Here is a 19,131-nt window from a genome sequence, read left to right as displayed (position 1 = left end):
ACTTGTTGTTTATCTGAAATTCAGATTTAACTGGGCATGGTGCATTTTCATTTGCCAAATCCGGCAAACTTCATCCTTCCCTTGACGATACATTTCTCAGAAGCTCAGGCCCCAAGAGTCTCTCACCGGTTTAGACCCCAATCATATTCCTTGCAGAGAGGTCTCTGGGGTCAGACTGCCTGGGTTCCAATCCCGGATTGGCCAATGCTGACAGCTGTTCTCAGTCCTGGGCAAATGATTGCATCTCTCTGTTCTGTTTTCCTCTTTTGAGAAGTGGGCATGGACATGAAAGCAGCCCTCACAGGACTGCCTGGGAATGAAATAAGAAAATATTTGTAGGGAGTTCCCGTTGTGGCTCAGTGGGTTATGAACCTGACTAGTATCCATGAGGATATGGGTTTGATCCCTGGCCCCGCTCAGCGGGTTAAGGATCTGGCGTTGCAGTGAGCTGTGATGTAGGTTGCAAACATGGCTCAGATCTGGTGTTGCTGTGGCTGTGGTGTAGGCTGGCAGCTGCAGCTCTGATTTGACCCCTGGCCCAGAAACTTCCATATGCCACGGGTGTGGGCCTAAAAGTACAAAAAAAAAAAAAAAAGAGAGAGAGAGAGAGAAAATATCTGTAATGCACAAAGTAGGAGCTCATAGCACAAATGTACTTTCCATTGCTGCCCATCAGGTCGAGGTCTCCTGGGCTTAGCAACATCCTTCCTGTCTGAATCTGGTCCTGGTCATTTTCTGGGAGACCCAAGATCAATTTGCAGAGGGAGGAGATGGGAGGAGGGGAAAGGGTGCCAGAAAGACCACAGAGGGGGACACTTCCCTCTCCTTTCTGAAGGGCCTGGAGTGTCCATCCGATCCCTGCATTTCCGTCCTCCTGCTCCCTGGGGGCCATGTCTGGGATGTGCTAGGGAAGGAGGAAGGAAAATGTGTCACTTGATATTTGCTCCTTGACCCCGGCTGACCCAGCTAATTCACTGCAGGATGGAAGGAAGTGTACTCAGGAGACCTTCCTGTGCCAGAGCTTCTTGGCTGGACGTCTCAGCAACCAGGGAGCTAGATCTTGCTTCCTTGACACTTAGCTGAGCAGCAGGCATTTGACTAGCCCTGTGAGGTGGACGAGCCCTACCACAGGTGATGCCAGAAAGATAATACTGGAATCTGGGTTCTTGTTCACGGCGGTCGAAGAATGAACTCCGCGAACACACAGGCAGCAAGCAAGCAAGTTTTTATTAATGGAAAGCAGATAGCTTCTAGGGTTACTGGGAGGGGGGAGAAGAGCCCCCATTTCTCTATTGTTCTATAGAGGTTTTATTCCTTAAAGATGGGGTGGGGGTACCAACGTGGGGTCCAGAGAGATGTGGTCTTCTCCCATTGGCCTTGCTTAGTTATATCAGTCCTTGTGCAATAGGGTCCTGGGGGTGGACATGTCCCTTACGTCTCATAGTTTCTTGGACTTTTCCTCCGATAAACTGAGTCACAGGGAATCAGGGACTAATGTCTATCTGGGCGTAGGTACATTCCCTATAGTAAACAAGGCTGTGGGGATGCTACTTCCTGGAGCCTTAAGCCACAAATGTTAATCAATGGCCATATCAAAGAATGCATCAAAGCCCATGCGCCTACACTGACTCCCTGAGTTAATATTCTGCCTCACAGGGACACCTCACATCTCAAGGTCAGGAATTCTCAGAAAGCTGCTGAGGACTGGAGCCAGCACGTGGGATGTGTCATGTCTTTCTCTTGGGGTAAACCTGACCGTGGGGAAACCTGATCACCTCTCAGCTTTCGTTTTCATCTCTGTGTCTGTGAACGCCAAGATCAGAGATGTGAATCCGGCAATGAACTATTCTTCAACATTAAACCAATAAAGCAAGAAAGCCAAGTATCAGGGGGGCACGTGGAGCTCAAAGTGCCCCCACCCACCATCACCCTGCCCTCCCCAGGAGGAGACCCCGGAGCTACATTCCGAGGGGAATTCTGGGCCAGAATCACTAATGGAAATCAAACAATTCTCCCGAAACTGCAATCTGAACACTGCAGTTTCCCTGAAACTGTGTTGTGGGCTTCCCTCCACTTCTTGGCACAGATCCATCACCTGAGCAGCAACCCTTTCCCAGGAAGCTATTGTTATTTGTGCATCTGATCGTTTACAGCAAAGCAGGCTGACAGAGAAATTTAGAAAGGAAAAGAAAAAAAGAAGTGGAGGGTGAAAAGGACAAAACGGAGGCTTCCAGCATCCCAGTGGGAACCAAAGAGCAGAAACACCTCTCTTTTGGCCCTCAGCACAGTGAGTGAGGACTTGACAGAAAAGCCTGGAATTTAGGCAGAGCTGCAGCCCCTGTGGAAGGTGGGTGTTAGACGCCGAGATTCAGAATGAGGTGTGTCGATTCTGACCCTTCCCAGGGGACACGGTCTAGAGTGTATTCTTTGCTCTTGCCAAGAGCATTCCTCCTCTGGCCACCACGGGGCTGCGCTACATCACCGAGTCCACACAGCACACAATGGGGGTGAAACGGAGGGGCTCTGTGTTTTCAGCACTGAACGTTCCAAACGCATTCATCTTCCGCTGGGAAAAAGCACTGCCTTGTTCACAGCGCGATGTTCCCAGGGCTCAGCTTACCTAGCAGCATTCTGGATGCACCTGTGGGGATCATTAGTTCTGCCAAGAGAAGGGAAGCAGTATGCTTTGTTCTATTTTTTGTTTATTCTCAATTGACTACATTCCCACTGTGTTGGCTTCCCTTGAAGACGCTCACCCAAACAGAGGAGAAATTACAGGATGTCACCCTGCTTGGCAAGCAGCAAAATATATGCACAGAAATAAATATACAGTAGACCACTGAACAACCATCCCTTACATGTGGATTTTTTTTTCCTTTTTTTTTTTTTTTCCATTGTACTATTACGGCATTACCTGTGGATGGTGGAATCCACAGACAGGAAATCTCAGATATGGAGAAATTGTGGATGGGAAGTAACTGCAGATCTGGATGGCTGACAATGAGTTACATGTGGACTGTCCATGGAGCAGAGGGTCAACCCCCCAACCCCCACCTTGTTCACAGGCCAACTGTATACATGGGAAAAAAACCAGAAATTAAGGAAATGTAAAATAGAAAAAAAAGAAAAGGACAAAAACGAGTTAAAAGGGATAAGACACTGTGAAAAGGCATCTAAAACAAGCAAGCTGGGCCCCAATTTTAGCTCTGAGTTTCCTGGGCAGCAAAGGTGAAAAGGTAATTGGATGGAATCGTATACTTCCTATTAGCTCCAAACGTAATAAATAGGATGGCCTTTATAGAAGGAATACTGAATAAACTAAAGATGATTGTCTTTCACCGTCACTTTGAAAAAGCTTCAGAAGCACTTTTACAGATGTTTCTTTTGTTGGCATTCTGAGCGAAGTGGTGCCTTACCCACTTTCCACCTGCCCACAGCCCAGGCTGCGCCCAGACATGCCTGCAGCTCCATAAGGGGCTCCAGTGACTCCTCCAGACTCTTTCTCCTACCTTCTTCTCTGAATCTACTTCTTTTCCAGTTTCTCCATCAACCACTTCATTCCAATTTCTCCAGCTTCATCCAACTCATTCATGCGCAGTATCATTAACTCATTATCCCACTGTTTTAGGGATTACTACCAACAACACACTCCCCCTATTTGCCTTGGTTTGATATTCTGGAAATCTTGCCCACCTCACTCCATCTCCTGCCAAAGTCCTAGATCCTTGGCTCCAGTTTAGACCCATAGTGGGGTGCTATTGGCCTTCAATAAAGAGGAGTTCAATCTCAACTCAATAAAAGAATCTCAGCAGGCAGTTGAGAAAATATGGTCCAAGTATATTAACATTTGATTATTTAACTTCATAAGCATAAAGGGATTAAAGTAATGAATAGCTACTACGTGCCTTGATCTGTTCTCTTGGGTGTGAGATGGCCCTAGGAAGCCTTTGGTGAAGTGCTGGAAGGCAGTCAATTCATAGTGGCCTCATCTAGCAAGAGGCAGAAACGAAGGTATCCTGAGATTGAAATTAAAGAGATAAATCTCTGCTGTGGGTCCAAATGAGAGATGCTGCTAAGAAGGGATAGTTGAGAAGCATTATGTGTATGGTCCCCCCAGACGGAACACCACTCCACCTTGACATCTTGGTAAGATCAAGAGTTCCTATGGGTAGAGCCAATACTTTCATCAGAAAAGGCACTCTGGACCCATTCAAGTTCTTGTTCAAGGATTTGGCTGGGACCCCAGAATTCTCCTCCATCTAGGAGGAGATGAAAGAGATGATTTAAAAAGAAAAAAAATTGTACTTCTGCTGTTACCAGCCAACCACCTTGATCATGAAAGAATCTCAGTTTGGCTCTTGTGCAATCTCTGGTTTAGGGTAAGACAACACAGCGCTGGTGTGTAAATATGAGTTTGCAGCAAACTAGACCTCTAGGTGATGGGGTGATTGCTTCAAGGGATGAAATTGTTCTGTATGGTCCACTTTCATACTGCAGAACATTTGCCAAAAGCAAAAGAATGGGCTGACACTATCAGATAATAATCAGACTGTAGGGTCAGTAATTTCTTGAGTTCTATTCCTCTTGCTCGGTAATAAAGTCACACTCTCAGCAAACAGGGTACTGTCTTCCTATTTCCTTCAGCTAGAGGATGTGTATCCAATTTATTTCAATGTATTTTAAAATTTGCATTTGACCAATCAAAAGAGTTTTTTTTTTAAATTCTGATTTAGCAGTAGAATTATGATGCCAGCTGGGAGGCCTGAGGATCTATTCCAAGATTCATTTTTTTTTCTATCGAAATGTTTCCTTTTTATGATATTCAAGACTACAGGAGAGAGAATACATAGATATTTGGGGTGGGACGTGCTCATTTTATTGTTCAAGTTGAAAACTGGCATCTTGTTTGCCAAATGCAGCTTGTAAACACATCTGATTTGGCATGCAGTGTTTTTTTAAAGCTTGGATTTGTTGTCAGCCTATAAAAATTTGGGTATTTCATGTCATTCCCATATGTATATGCCCATAAATGTATATTTGTATGTATTTTATACATAAACATCATTGTATTATATATATCCTATATAATATTATAGAAATATATTTTTATATAAAATATATATATTTTTTCCTTTTCATGGCCACATCTGCAGCATATGGAAGCTCCCAGGCTAAGGGTCAAATCAGATCTTCAGCTGCCGCCTATGTCACAGCCATGCAGCAATGGACCCAAACCAAATGTACGACTTACACCGCAGCTTAGAGCAGTGCCGGATCCTTAACCCACTGAACGAGGCCAGGGATTAAACTGGCATCCTCACGGAGACAATGTCAGGTCCTTAACCTGCTGAGCCACAACGGGAACTCCTATATCTCTTAAATATGAGAAAATTCCACAAAGAATTTCCTTTGAAAAATCAGAAGATCCTGGAACACCAGCTCCAGCTTCCTCATGGCGAAGCAGAGTGGTAGCTGGTCATTTGCTAAGACATGTATTCTCCAGTTGACAAGGCACGTCTTTCCTTCCTGACCTACATGTATTGGGTCTGCCTGATTCCTGTAAGCATCTGAGTTATAATGCCTGTGTGGAGCCCTATTTTATAAGATGGCCAGAATGTACAGCAGCAGCCCAGGATTAAGACAAAGGATTAGGTCCTAAGGGTGTCATCGGAGATAGATATAAATTCTTGAAAGGAGCCATTTCTGACGGATGGGTCTCAGAAGGAGCAGGAAATGTCTTGCCCTGCATAGGCTCTATCTTATGACTCATGATACATGTTTCTCTCATGCCACCTTAAGGCCATTTGACTGAAGAAAGGAAGTCGCAGCGCCCCCAAGATGCTTTTGTGTGCTGTTGGGCATGTTAACCCCCAGCTCTCCAGAGGGGACCTCAGAACACATGGCCAGGGATGATGCTCGAAACAAGGACTATTGCAGATGATTAAGAATCGACTCTGGGGGTTCCTGGTGTGGTGCAACGGGAAGCACGTTCCATCCCCGGCCTGGCACTGTGAATTATAGGATCTGCATCTGCAGCTCGGATATGATCCCTGGCATCTGGGAACTCTATATGCTCTGGGGTGGCCAAAAGAGAAAAAACAGGCAAACAAACAAAAAAACTGACTTTGCAATGGAGCAAAATTCTGCAAGATATTAGTATTGTTCCCACACCAGGTGATGGAGAACAGGACGGCGTGTGGCCGGGGCATGGGGGTTCCTTGCTCCGTGGGCATGGCCCTGGGGAGGAGTGCAGAGCTGCCACTGGAGACCCTGGTGTGAGCATATCACTCTATGTTGCTGATGGCCAACCAACTAGGGGATATTTTCTTTCTTTAGCAGCTCCTCTCACGAAACACTCTGATGCTTGAAAACCCAGAGCTGGGACTGGGCAGGATGGGGGCTTCCCTTTTCTCACTCTTCTCTTATGTTGACATCTTAACGAGAGGGATTCTAGAACCTGGTGCCTGTATTGCTGCTGACATGGATAGACCTGGCTGTACAATGTGGCAGTGCACAGCAAGGGTGTTACTGCAAGCTCGCAGAGGAAGAGCTTTCTTGTGGCACAGGAGCCAAGCTCACTACACCCAGGCACACCAATTCCACTTCAGAAACAAAATAGCCTAATTCCCCAATACCAGCCTGGAATAGTGGAAGGGACTCACAACAGGTCTGCTTTTAAAGCTTCTCTTTCACTAGTTGAATTTTTTTTTTTCTTTTTTGCCGCACCCACAGCCTGGGGAAGTTCCCAGGCTAGGGATCAAATGTGTGCACAGCAGCGACTGGAGCCGCTGCAGTGACAATGCCAGATCCTCAAGAGAATTCTGTTACTAGTTGAATTTTTTTTTTCTTTTTTGTCTTTTTAGGGCCACATCTGTGGCATATGGAAGTTCCCAGGCTAGAGGTCAAATTGGAGCTGCAGCTGCCAGCCTACGCCACAGCCAAAGCAACGTGGGATCTGAGCCATGTCTGTGACCTACACCACAGCTCACGGCAATGCCGGCTCCTTAACCCACTGAGTGAGGCTAGGGATTGAACCCACATCCTCATGGATATTAGTCTGGTTCATTGCTGCTGAACCACAGTGGGAACGCCTACAAGTTGAATTTAATGTACCTTCTTTCACTAGTTCAAATTGGATGTCCCTGAAAGGAAGGCGAAAGGGGAGGGGAGGGTAACTATGCTTATGATCACTATGCAGGTGTTCTCTACTGTCCCCAAAAGAAACCCTTTTACTGCTGGGATCTACATAAAGGGCTGTGTTCACACAGTGCAAGGCTCTTACTTTCCTTCAGTCCAACTGGCAGATGAGAGCAAGATTTTCTTCTATGAGAAATGCCACGAAGACCCATTGAGACAGAGCCTGATGTCAAAGACATGATTTCTTTCATTTCAATCCAAATCCATTTGCTTTTGCAGAATAGGTCTAAACCCCATCTTTCAGGGTTCAAATTAGGACCTGCTCAACTCAGGCATTTGGTGGCTGGCTCAGCCCTAAATTATACCTTCTAAATCTATTTTGGGACTCAGCTGGGCTATGAAGCTCTGACACATGATAGCAGCAACCCCTCTTTTAAAAAACACTTTCAGAAGCAAAACAAAGCAAAGCAAAAGAAAAGAGGTTTTCTTCAGACAGACTGTAGGAAAGTGAAAACTGAGTGGTTGGGTGCTGACTTTTGATGCAGGTGATTGACATAAGATGTTGAAATCTGTCTTTCATCTCTCTTGCCTTTTTTTTTTTTTCTGGCTGGACTAGCTCTAAGGAACTGACTGCGGTTCCATTTTTTTTTTTTTCTGACATAGTGGTTTAAGTTGAGGGGGGTTGTTTAAAATAGGAACACTGAGTTTCTAGGATTCTAGAGGGGGGAAACTCACTACTGGCCTTGGTTGTCATAACCTTCACCCATTACTCCTTACTGTGGTCCAGGACTGACCTCAGGATGGAAAAATGTTGTCCTGAGATCTTCTCCCTTTTCCTGCCTTCGTTATTTTATTTCCCCCTTCCTAAGCTGTGCTCTTTTCTCTACTTCACCAGTGCCTTTTTTCTGGAAAACTATACTTCTGGTCTATACTTGCGGTTTCTAAAAACTTCAGTCCATTTATAGCCCTCAGAATTTCAGATTAATTATGTCTGAGACACAAACCGTGTATCTGTGGGTTTAGAGAACACCCAGGGAATCCGATGCATGCAGCTTGCACACAGGCTTTTTGATAACACTGCAGTGAGATGCTTTCCTAGTCCTTGTCCTACTTGACTTCTACCAGCAATGAATAGTCCAACATTCCCTTCTGAGAATTTCTCTTTGGTTCTTTTTACACTTCACTCCAGGCACTGTATTCGCTTCTTTGTTGGTTCTTCCTCCTGGAACTGGCCTCTAAACTTTAGAGCAGTCTTGGGTCCAGTCCTCTAATATTTCCTTGTGCCACCATCCAGGTGACTTCACCTAGTCCTCTGGCTATAAACACCATCCTCCAAGGGTGTAGTGTTCAACTATTGACTCCCCAGAAAAAATGCCCTGATTTGTAATGCTTGTCAATTCCCATGGTGTCAGTTCTCCCACTGTGGCCCATTTCAAGCAGTCCATGTGTGGTAACTGACTGAATCTGGGAAGAGATATACGCAGTTGCCTCTTCAGAGCCTGGGATAAGCCAGGTCCATTTCCCCCCTGATTAACACCCACATTTATATCTCCAATTCATACTCTCACCTAAATGCCAAACGTGTTTCTAACATCCTCCATTTGAACTTTTAACTCATCTCAAGCTTAACACACCCAAAAAGAACTCCTGTATGACTGGGTCACTTTGCTGTACAGTAGAAATTGACAGAACACTGCAAATCAACTATAATGGAAAAAATGAAAATCATAAAATAACCACCACCTCCCAAAATGAAAAACAAATAGAACTCCTCCTTATCTCCCCAGCGCTGCTGTCCTGTAGCACCTCCCATCTTAGTGTCAACTCCACTCTCCAGATGCTCAGGATGCCCCTTGGGCTTCTCTCTTTCTCTGTCACCTAATCCATTAGCCAGTCCTCTCAACTCTATGTTCTAGATAAATCTGGGATCCATTTATTTCTCATCAATCCAGAGTCAGCATCTCTGATCAAGACTCTTACACTCATGACCTAATGAGTCACCTACATCCACACCTGGTCCCTATCAGTCTAGTAGCTGCAGGGACTCCTTTAAGTCAGCTAAGTCAGAATTACCATGGCTACAAATAGCAAACGTTGGAGAGGGTGTGGAGAAAAGGAAACCCTCCTACACTGTTAGTAGGGATGTAAATTGGTGCAGCCACTATGGAAAACAACATGTAGGTTCCTCAAAAAACTAAAAATAGCATTACCATATGATCCAGCTATTCCATTCCTGGGCATATATCCAGACAAAATTACAATTCAAAAATACAAATGCACTCCTATGTTCATAGCAGCACTATTCACAATAGCCAAGACACGGAAACAACCTAAATGTCCATTAACAGATGAATGGATAAAGATGTGGCTCTTATACACAATGGAATACTATAAAAGAGAATAAAATAATGCCATCTGCAGCAACATAGATGGACCTAGAGATTATCATACTAATGAAGTAAGTCAGAAAGAGAACAATAAATGCCATATGATATCGCTTATAGGTGGAATCTAAAATAGGACACAAATGAACAAACAGAACCCACAGACTTGTGGTTGCCAAGGGGAGGGGTTGAGAGAGGGAAAGACTGGGAGTTTGGGATCAGCCTATGTAGGATGGATAAACAACAAGGTCCAACTACAGTCAATATCCTGTGATAAACCCTAATGGAAAAGCATATGAAAAAGAATACATGTATAACTGAGCCATTTTACGGTACAGCAGAAATTAACACAACATTGTTAATCAACTGTACTTTAATAAACATTTTTAAAAAATGTCAGCTGAGGTCATCCTTCTGCCCTAAACCACTGATCTTCTGTCTCACTCAAGAGTAAAACTGAGAAGGCCTTCCCATGGCCTGTGCCGCCCCTCTGTCATCTGGGCTCCTGACACTTTCTCCTTCCTACTTAGCCCCCGGCCTGCCACCCCCTTCACCCTGCTCCAGCTCCAGCTGCACTCTTCTACTCTTCAAATCCACCATGTGACACCTTGTGTACTCGAGGCTTCCTCAGACCGGTGTGTTCTCTCCCCAGATGGCTGCATGCCTTGCTCCCTTACTTTTTCATGCCTCTCTTCCAACGTCACCTAACAGAGAGACACCTACCACCTTCATGGTAGAAAACATAGCATACCCATCTCTTTTTACTCCTTCCACTGTATCTTTCCTTATAGGCCTTATCACCAGTTACAGTCACCCTTGGGTACCCATGGGGGATGAGTTCCAAGACCCCTACAGATACCCACGTTGATGGATGTTCATATCACTTATATAAAATGGCACAGTACACTTCCCTTCTGTATCTGCAGGTTCCACATCAGCACTAAAGGAGGACCCACTGCAGCCTGAAAGCAGAGACCTTGCTACATCCCCTGGATCTAGAACACTGCCTGGTGTGCAGTGGGTACTAAGTAAAAATCTGTAATTAATACACAGAGTGTTGGGTTCTAGGTCTTAGATTCCCTGAGACTGATTTTGTTTGATTGAAGTTAGACCACATTTTCCAGAAATGATTAATATACTTCTGAGCCTTATTGGTTTTCCTGATTAATGTTCCAACAGGGGATTGGAAGGACGATTTGGAAGCAATCTATCCCCATGGAAATGTGACCTTGGCTTTTTTGAGAAAAGTTAGCGGGCGGTGGAAGAAAGTAATCGGGGCATATTTACACACTGTCTTAAAGTATTCACACAGATTCTTTTTTTTTTTTTTTTTTGTCTTTTTGTCTTTTTATCTTTGTTGTTGTTGTTGTTGCTATTTCTTGGGCCGCTCCCGCAGCATATGGAGGTTCCCAGGCTAGGGGTCAAATCAGAGCTGTAGCCACCGGCCTACGCCAGAGCCACAGCAACGCGGGATCCGAGCCGCGTCTGCAACCTACACCACAGCTCACGGCAACGCCGGATCGTTAACCCACTGAGCAAGGGCAGGGACCGAACCCGCAACCTCATGGTTCCTAGTCGGATTCGTTAACCACTGCGCCACGACGGGAACTCCTCACACAGATTCTTATTGGGAAGGAAAAGGGCTGTCCACATACTCAGAAGGGTTCACTGTAGAGGAGGATTTCAAGAAATTTTACATGAGCAAGTTCTCTACTAAGAAGATCTAGCATTCTAAATTAAGTCACTTTGGGAGAAATGATAATGACACATATATTAATCCACATAAGAAAGGCAGGCACTTTGCAATCCTATCTTTTGGGTAATAATTCTGTTTGAGTTTATGACCATGAAATCATTTTTCATTCATCTATTCACATCCATCCAATAAGCATACATTTATGCTACACATATGCCAGGCACTAGTCAAGGCTCTAGGACTTAGAAAAATTGATCAAGTCCTTTGAAGCAGTTACTGAGTGACCTGAAAGGGAAGAGAAAAAAGGACGAAAAAGCCCACAGATGTGGTTCATCCCCTCCCAGATTAGAAAACAGAGATCCACAGCATAGTTTCTTCTATAATGCTGCCTACACATAAGATAATATTGTTCTCAGAGGCACGCTGATATTTCAATACAAATAAAACTGGAATGTTTTCAACTATGTGTTCAAAGAAACTCATATTACACAGGTGGATAGTATTCACTCTGCTGGAGCAATTGCTAAGAAATATGCTTTGAGGACACCTATAGAAAGAGTTCTGAGAATACAGAGTTGATTTTGTGAACATGGATGCAAGATGGTGGGTTGAAATGTAGCCGGAAGGGGGCTGTGTCCAAGCTCCAGTGGAGAAGAACTTTGCCAGAGTAGCTGAATTGGGTGGTTCTGGTCTCAAACTATCTGAAAGGAAGTCCTGCATGGTAATAGCCTCTATGACTCCAGAAGGGGGGATTCAATTACCAGAATGTGACCTCAAAGTGTTAGACACTTCATAGGATGTCCACAGGAATATGGATCCAACTGTCAAAGAGATGGAAAGTTTTTTCCCCTATGGAGAATGATACACTCAATGAAAAATCCCACACAATCTGTCATTTATTTCCTTTTTATGTGAGAGGCTGGAAAGCACAGGAACTAGCTAATTTCTTCAAACTGGTATCTTGCCCAGACAATCCATCTTGGCAATAATCTCAGGGGTTCTCAATCCAGCTGTACAGAAGGACAACCTGGGCGCTTAACTATAGATGATGCCTGGGTCCCTGCTCCAGAGATCCAGACTTTCATTGATTTTGGGGGCAGCTTGGGTGCTGGTTATTTATTTATTTATTTATTGCTTCTTAGGGCCACATCTGAGGCATATAGAAGTTTCCAGGCTAGGGGTCGAATCAGAGCTACAGCTGCCGGTCTACACCACAGCCACAGCAATGCAGGATCTGAGCCGCATCTACAACCTATACCACAGCTCATGGCAATGCCGGATCCCTGACCTGCTGAGTGAAGCCAGGGATTGAACCCACATCCTCAAGGATACTAGTCGGATTCATTTCCACTGTGCCACAACGGAAACTCCATATTTATTTATTTATTTTTTTTATCTTTTAAAATTATAGTTGATTTGCAATGTTGTGCCCATTTCTGCTGTACAGCAAAGTGACCCAGTCATACACACATACATACATTCCCTTTCACATACTATCTTCCATCATGGTCTATCCCAAGAGACTGGATGTAGTTCCCTGTGCTGTACAGCAGGACCCCATTGCCCCTCCATTCCAAATGTAATAGCTTGCATCTACTAACCCCAAACTCCCAGTCCATCCCCCCTGCCCCTTGGCAATCACAAGTCTGTTCTCCATGTCTGTGAGTCTGCTTCTGTTTTGTAGACAGGTTAACTAGTGCCATATTTTAGATTCTACATATAAATGACATATGGTATCTGTTTTTCTCTTTCTGACTTACTTCACTTAATATGAGAATCTCTAGTTGTATCCATGTTGCTGCAATTCTTTTTAATGGCTGAGTAGTATTCCGTTGTATATATGTACCACATCTTCTTAATTCATTCATCTGTCGATGGACATTTAGGTTGTTTCCATGTCTCGGCTATTGTGAATAGTGCTGCAGTGAACATGGGTATGGGTATTTTTTTGGATTATAGTTTTGTCTGGATATATGCCCAGGAGTGGGATTGCTGGATCATATGGTGGTTCTAGGGTGCTGGGATTTTTAAAGCTCCTCTGGTGCTTCTAGCGTAAAGCCAAAGTTGAGATGCACTGCTTTAGGATAAGTGATGGCATTTGACTCAAGATGTTAGCGAGAGTCCTGAGGAGGAATCAGGACCTCGGATGAGTGGTCTAAAGAGGGAAATCATCCCTGAGTTTCATACTGAGCTTGAGAGCCATGGTTTGGGGCCAGATGGTGAGGCTCCTGGGGGGTCCCGACCAAATGAAGGGAGATTTCCACTCCTGCTTTCCTTGCCAACCTGAGGAATGAAATCCTAGAGTGGGACCCGGGAGAGGGCCAGCCTTTCCCCTAGGCCATCTCATTCAGGCCAAGATGAGAAGTCACTGGTTTTACTTGAGCCGCTGTAAAAATCCAGGTAAATGTTGGCGCATCAAGCTGGTGTCACTTAAAATCACACGGGACTGTGGGGAAAATGGCCTTTAATGCAGCCTGTGGGCCTGAGAATCAGAGTCCCTGACAGTTCATGTTCTTCCCCCAGAGAGCTGTATATTTATAGAAGGAACACAATCGTATGCAGGATGAGGGGGTTGGATAATAATATGTGTGAATACGCTGATCTGCCTGAACCATTTCTTGGCTGTCTGCTCTCCACGGTAATAAATATCCCCTAAAAGCCGTCTGCTGGATGTGTTTTTGGTAAAGTCTCACACTTCCCTGCATGAATACATTCAGAATGTAAGCACCACACACTCCATGACAGAGGCTCTGTTGTATTCTGAGTTCTTAAGTTATGCAGCTTAGCAGCTGTGATAATGTAATGGTTTGCAAAATAATAGACGGGCCATACGTCAACCTGGAATAACACATCCAATGATGAATAATGGGGGTGCAAAAAGGTTTAATTTATACTGCGTTAAAAATACTGCTCCAGAAATACCACACCATTTCAGTTTTTCCAGTAGAGGGAAAAAAAAAAAAAAGAGAGAAAAAAAAAAAAAACCTCTTAGTTAGATATTTAAATAATTGTGGTAAAAGAGAATGCTTTTTTTTTTTCCAATAAAAATGTCCAACTCATATTCCTCTGTGGAGAGACAAGTAATGAGTCTGATCGGTTGTTCACACACACAACGTTGTTCTACTAAAAGATACGTGCTTGGTTCTTAGATTTCAGAATAAATACGAAAAAAGCATTTGTCTCCTCAGTTTGTATTATCATAGAAGAGTGGATACAATTTCCACCAGCAGGAAGGGGGCTGATGGTCATTTAACATTAAGAAATGAGGCTGAGGCTGTTCCTGTTTATATCTTCATTCTGATCCTCCTCCCAAATTTCCTCACTGAGGGAAGTTTCTAGCATATTTCAGATTTTTGGTTTTTGTTTCTTTTTATAGCCGTACCTGCAGGCTACGGAAGTTCCCAGGCTAGGGGTTGAATCAGAGCTGCAGCTTCCAGCCTACACCACAGCCATAGCAATGCTGGATCTGAGCCTCATCTGTGACCTACACCACAGCTCATGGCAACGCCTGATCCTTAACCCACTGAGCGAGGCCAGGGATTGAACCTGCATCCTCACAGAAACTATGTCCGGTCCTTAATCCACTGAGCCACAATGAGAACTCTCAGATTGCATTCATTTCCTCATCTAGTGAATATTTCTTGCCCCTCTGTTAGGATCCTGGGACAAAATGTGTTCCCTTCCCTCAAGAAGCTTATTATCATGTGGAAGATAGAGATGGAAATGGGCTGGCAAGAGGCAGATTCAATGCATTGTGATTTGTGCTATTGTGAGGGAGATACTCTGGGAGCCCGAAGTAAGGAAGAGCAGTTATTCAGACTTGGGGAGAGGATGGGGTACCTGGGAAGGCTTCCCACAGGGTGTTATTTTTAGGCTGAAGGATGTGACTAGGGAGTTAAGGAGGTAGAGGAAGGAGGCACTATGTGTCAAGCCCACAAAAGCACGTGCAAAGGCCCTGGGGCAAGGGACGACAGGGTAGTTTGGAGGAACTGCACATGTGTTCAGTATGCTTAGAGTATACAAGATTTAGGGTAAAGGATGGGGAGAGATGAGGCTGGAGAGGGTAGTGGGGTCCCGATTATGAAAGGCCTTGTAATTACATTTAGACATCTGTACTTATCTTGAGGCAGAGATTTTACATAGGCAAGTGGAAGATGATGAAGGCCTGGACCAGGAAATGGGGAGAAGCAGACAGCTGTGAGAGATATTCTGGAGGCTGAAAGTGACATCACGTGGTGACTGATTAGATGGGAGATACCAAGGAAAGGAATGAAGCAGGGAAAATGCTTGCATTCTATGTTGGGTGTTCAGGGGGCTAGTGGTGCTAGAGGAAGAGGAACAGGATTGTGGATGAGATGATGCATTCCACTTTGGATGTGCTGAATTTGAGGTATTGAGACACTCAAGAGAAGAGATGTGGCCAGCCCACTCTAGGACATGTGGGTCTGGGTGATTGAGAGGCTAGATCAAGGGGGAGATGAGCATCCTTAATAAATGGACACACTACAACATGTGGGCCAGGCCATATTCAGCCTGGCCCACTTATTCTTAGGTTTTGGACCTGTAAAGGTCATCCAGCATAAAACTATTTCTTCACACTGTAGGATTATAGAAGTTTAATACAAATATCTACACCCCATCTCCAAAGCAAACTCCTAAAAAAGGTCTACATTTGCCCTTTCCTTAACAATTTGTATGGATATGTTTTTCCCTTCATTAGAATTTTCCATGAAGTTCTTGTTTACCTTTACAATTCTAGAAGGAAAAAGCCCTATAGAAGTATCTGGGTTTGAGTAAGTTTAGTTACTTGGCATTGGTGTGCAATGAATTTGAAACACTCTGTTTTTCATGTTTTACATAAAATTGGGAGTCCAATGGAAGTTATTACCAGCAAATACTTCTGTCTTGGCTTTATAGGGTGAATATCTCTTAAAGGACTTCTCTCAGTGACAGTAAAATGTGATTAAGAGTGTGTGTAAAAGGCTATTGGTTATTAAAAATATAAGCTAAGTGTTCCTCTATTCAAAGGTTAGCAAAGATATGTCCAATGAATGTAAATTGGTACATTTGCTATGGAAAACATTATGGAGGCTCCTCAAAAAACTAAAAATAGAGTTGCCATATGATCCAACAATCCCATTCTTGGGCATATATCCAGACAAAACTATAATTCAAAAATATAAATGCACTCCTATGTTCACAGCAACATTATTTACAATAGTCAGGAACACAGAAACAACCTAAACGTCCATCAACAGATGCATGGATAAAGAAGATGTGGTATATATATGCAATGGAATACTACTCAGCCATAAACAAGAATGAAATAACACCATTTGCAGCAATATGGATGGACCTAGAGATTATTATACTAAGTGAAGTAAGTCAGAAAGACAAGTGCCATATGATATCACTCATACGTGGAATCTAAAATATGATACAAATGAACCTATCCGCAAAACAGAAACAGACCCACAGATATAGAAAATAGACTGTGGTTGCCAAGGGGGAGAGAGGGATTGGGAGTCTGAGATTAGCAGATGCAAACTATTATATATAGATTGGATAAAGAGAAAAGTTCTGCTACAGAACACAGGGAACTATATTCAATATGCTGTGATAAGCCATAATGGAAAAGAGTATAACATATGTCATATGTATATAACTGAATCAATTTGCATCCAGTAGAAATTAACACAATATTGTTAATCAACTCTACTTCAATAAAATAAAAATTTTAAAAATGCCCATCACTGATGATTGCTTTCTTTCTACATGACAGCTATCATGACAAGGCCTTACATACATACATCTTAACAGCCATCCTCAAAGGTGGAAATGCAGATGAATAAACCAGGCTGAGACAGTGTGAGTCCTGGCCAAAGTCACACAATTAGTAGATAATAAGGCTCTTGTTTCTTGGGACAGTTCAGTGCAAGCCCCACTCTTTCCACCTCACCTGGTTTCTTCCTGTCTCATCTAAGTCATCTTCCCCACTTATTTTGTAGTTGGATCAGAGCCCTATTGTATTGACTTATAACTGTTTCAATTATTCAGCTGTTTCAAATCTCAGATACCAAACACAGCCTCTTAGATTTCTTTTCCTGCCCTGCCTAGCACAGTGATGGGTTGATGGTTGTGTGTGAAACACATGAACAAGAGCTAGGCTTGGTCTCCCAGCCTGAGTGCTTTTGTAATCAGGATTTGACAGCTGTCCAAGTAGCAGAGTTAGAAAGGTGCATTTCTGTTTTTTCAACTCAGCTTCTAATCAGTTGGAAAATGGAAGCCATTATTTAACCCTGGACACCTAGGGGCACATGACTGTCTGGGCACGACATCACAAGTTCTTCTCTTTGGTTGTCAGCATCCCTGCCTTGGGTAAGTTTGATTTCCTGTGAAGTACTAGTGACAAGTGGAGGTAACCCATCTCTCAGGGCCAGGCTGCAACGTCAAAGCGCCCCCAGGGAGCAAATCTGGGCTCAAGGGCTGGGATGTAAGATACCAGGCCCCTAGATTTAGGTTCTGCTTTGTCCTTGACTGTATATCCCTAGACAGAAGATTGAATCTCACATGCCTTGGTTTCCCTGTTCCCACAGGACAAGGGTAATGATCCCCATTCTCTGTGCCCTATTAGCTACACCCAATTATAAAGGGAAGTAACAGATAAGAAAGTTCACTGGGGCAACGGTGTTCTAGAAATGCAAGGTCTCACCATTATTAAATATCATGAGACCATAGAAATCACTCGGTTGTCTGGCACCTTCTAGGCTGCTGATGTAATCAAGAAAGCTGTCATTGCTTTTAATCCAGGGAGTCCCAAGAAAAGAATACTGGTTCTCAGTGCCTTCCCTGAAAGCAGATGCCATTTCTCACCTTTCCTGCCCCCTCTTATAGAAATAGATGACTCTGATTCTTAAAATTGTCATAAAATCAGCAATGGCATAAAACATCCAATTGAAATTGACATGACATCATAGATTCCAATTAGTTTCCCTCTCCCCTGTGGTGGAGGGCTCATAGGAACACAAAGGGGCTCCTCTTGTGAGTGACAGTGACCCAGCCACCCGGCTTTACAGCTAGCAATGGAGATTAATAGGGCATTGGATGCTCCAAGGATGGAGTGCTTCTGTTAAGGCCCAGAAGCTTTGAGATCAGACTCCTAAAGCCTGGGTAACACTGGTTCATGCCCAAGGGCAGGACACGGGTCTACATCTTGAATGTAAGCGACACCAACACGTACAACAATAGACGTGTTTTATATATGACATTGTTTCATGTGTTGTTGCTTTTTCTTAAACGAATAACAGAAATGGTAACTGGATACATCTGGATTTACTAAACACACATGGTGCATGAAACACCCATCTGGAGATTCTAGTGGTTAAACAGATTACTATGGATGTTTTTGTGCATGTATGTAGGATAATTCTCTCCTTAGCTTAGTCATGTTGTACAACTCCAGCATGGGCAATTCAACATTTCCAAGTGGGTTTTTGGGATCAAGCATATTATTAGTTAGTTACCACACAGGTCAAAAAATTTTCGCCAGAACCTAAGATCATGTTCAATATACACTAAAATTGTAAATATAATGATAACCCTGTAAATTTTGCTATAACTGTTGGTTCCATACCCTAAAGCTCTTGGTATAAAAGCAAATATACATCGGGCACTGAATACATTTAAGTTGATGATCCTGATTACAGGACACATAATTGAAGAAAGACCTACACACAGCCAGAATAGGAAGTGAAGTTTTTTCATTATTTCTCAAAAGGAAGAAAAAAATCTAACTCATCAAAAGTCAAGGAAACAACGCTGGAAGTCTAGATAGCCCCTCGTATTTTTAAAGCTTGAATCGTGTTTTCCTTCAATGTAAAATTCACTGAGTACTACGTATACAAACCAGAAAAA

The 19,131-nt window shown here is 43.6% G+C and overlaps 1 protein-coding gene across 7 annotated transcripts in view; it reads right to left on the bottom strand.

The window, feature by feature from the left end:
- Positions 1-19,131, bottom strand: part of FRMD4A (FERM domain containing 4A) — a 664,082-nt gene that overhangs the window by 339,873 nt on the left and 305,078 nt on the right. The gene's annotated exons all lie outside the window — the stretch shown is intronic.

The sequence above is a fragment of the Sus scrofa genome, chromosome 10 (genome assembly GCF_000003025.6).
Source record: "Sus scrofa isolate TJ Tabasco breed Duroc chromosome 10, Sscrofa11.1, whole genome shotgun sequence".
NCBI lineage: Eukaryota > Metazoa > Chordata > Mammalia > Artiodactyla > Suidae > Sus > Sus scrofa.
The sequence above is the reverse complement of the archived record's forward strand: the minus strand, read 5'-3'. Positions and strand labels throughout refer to the sequence as shown.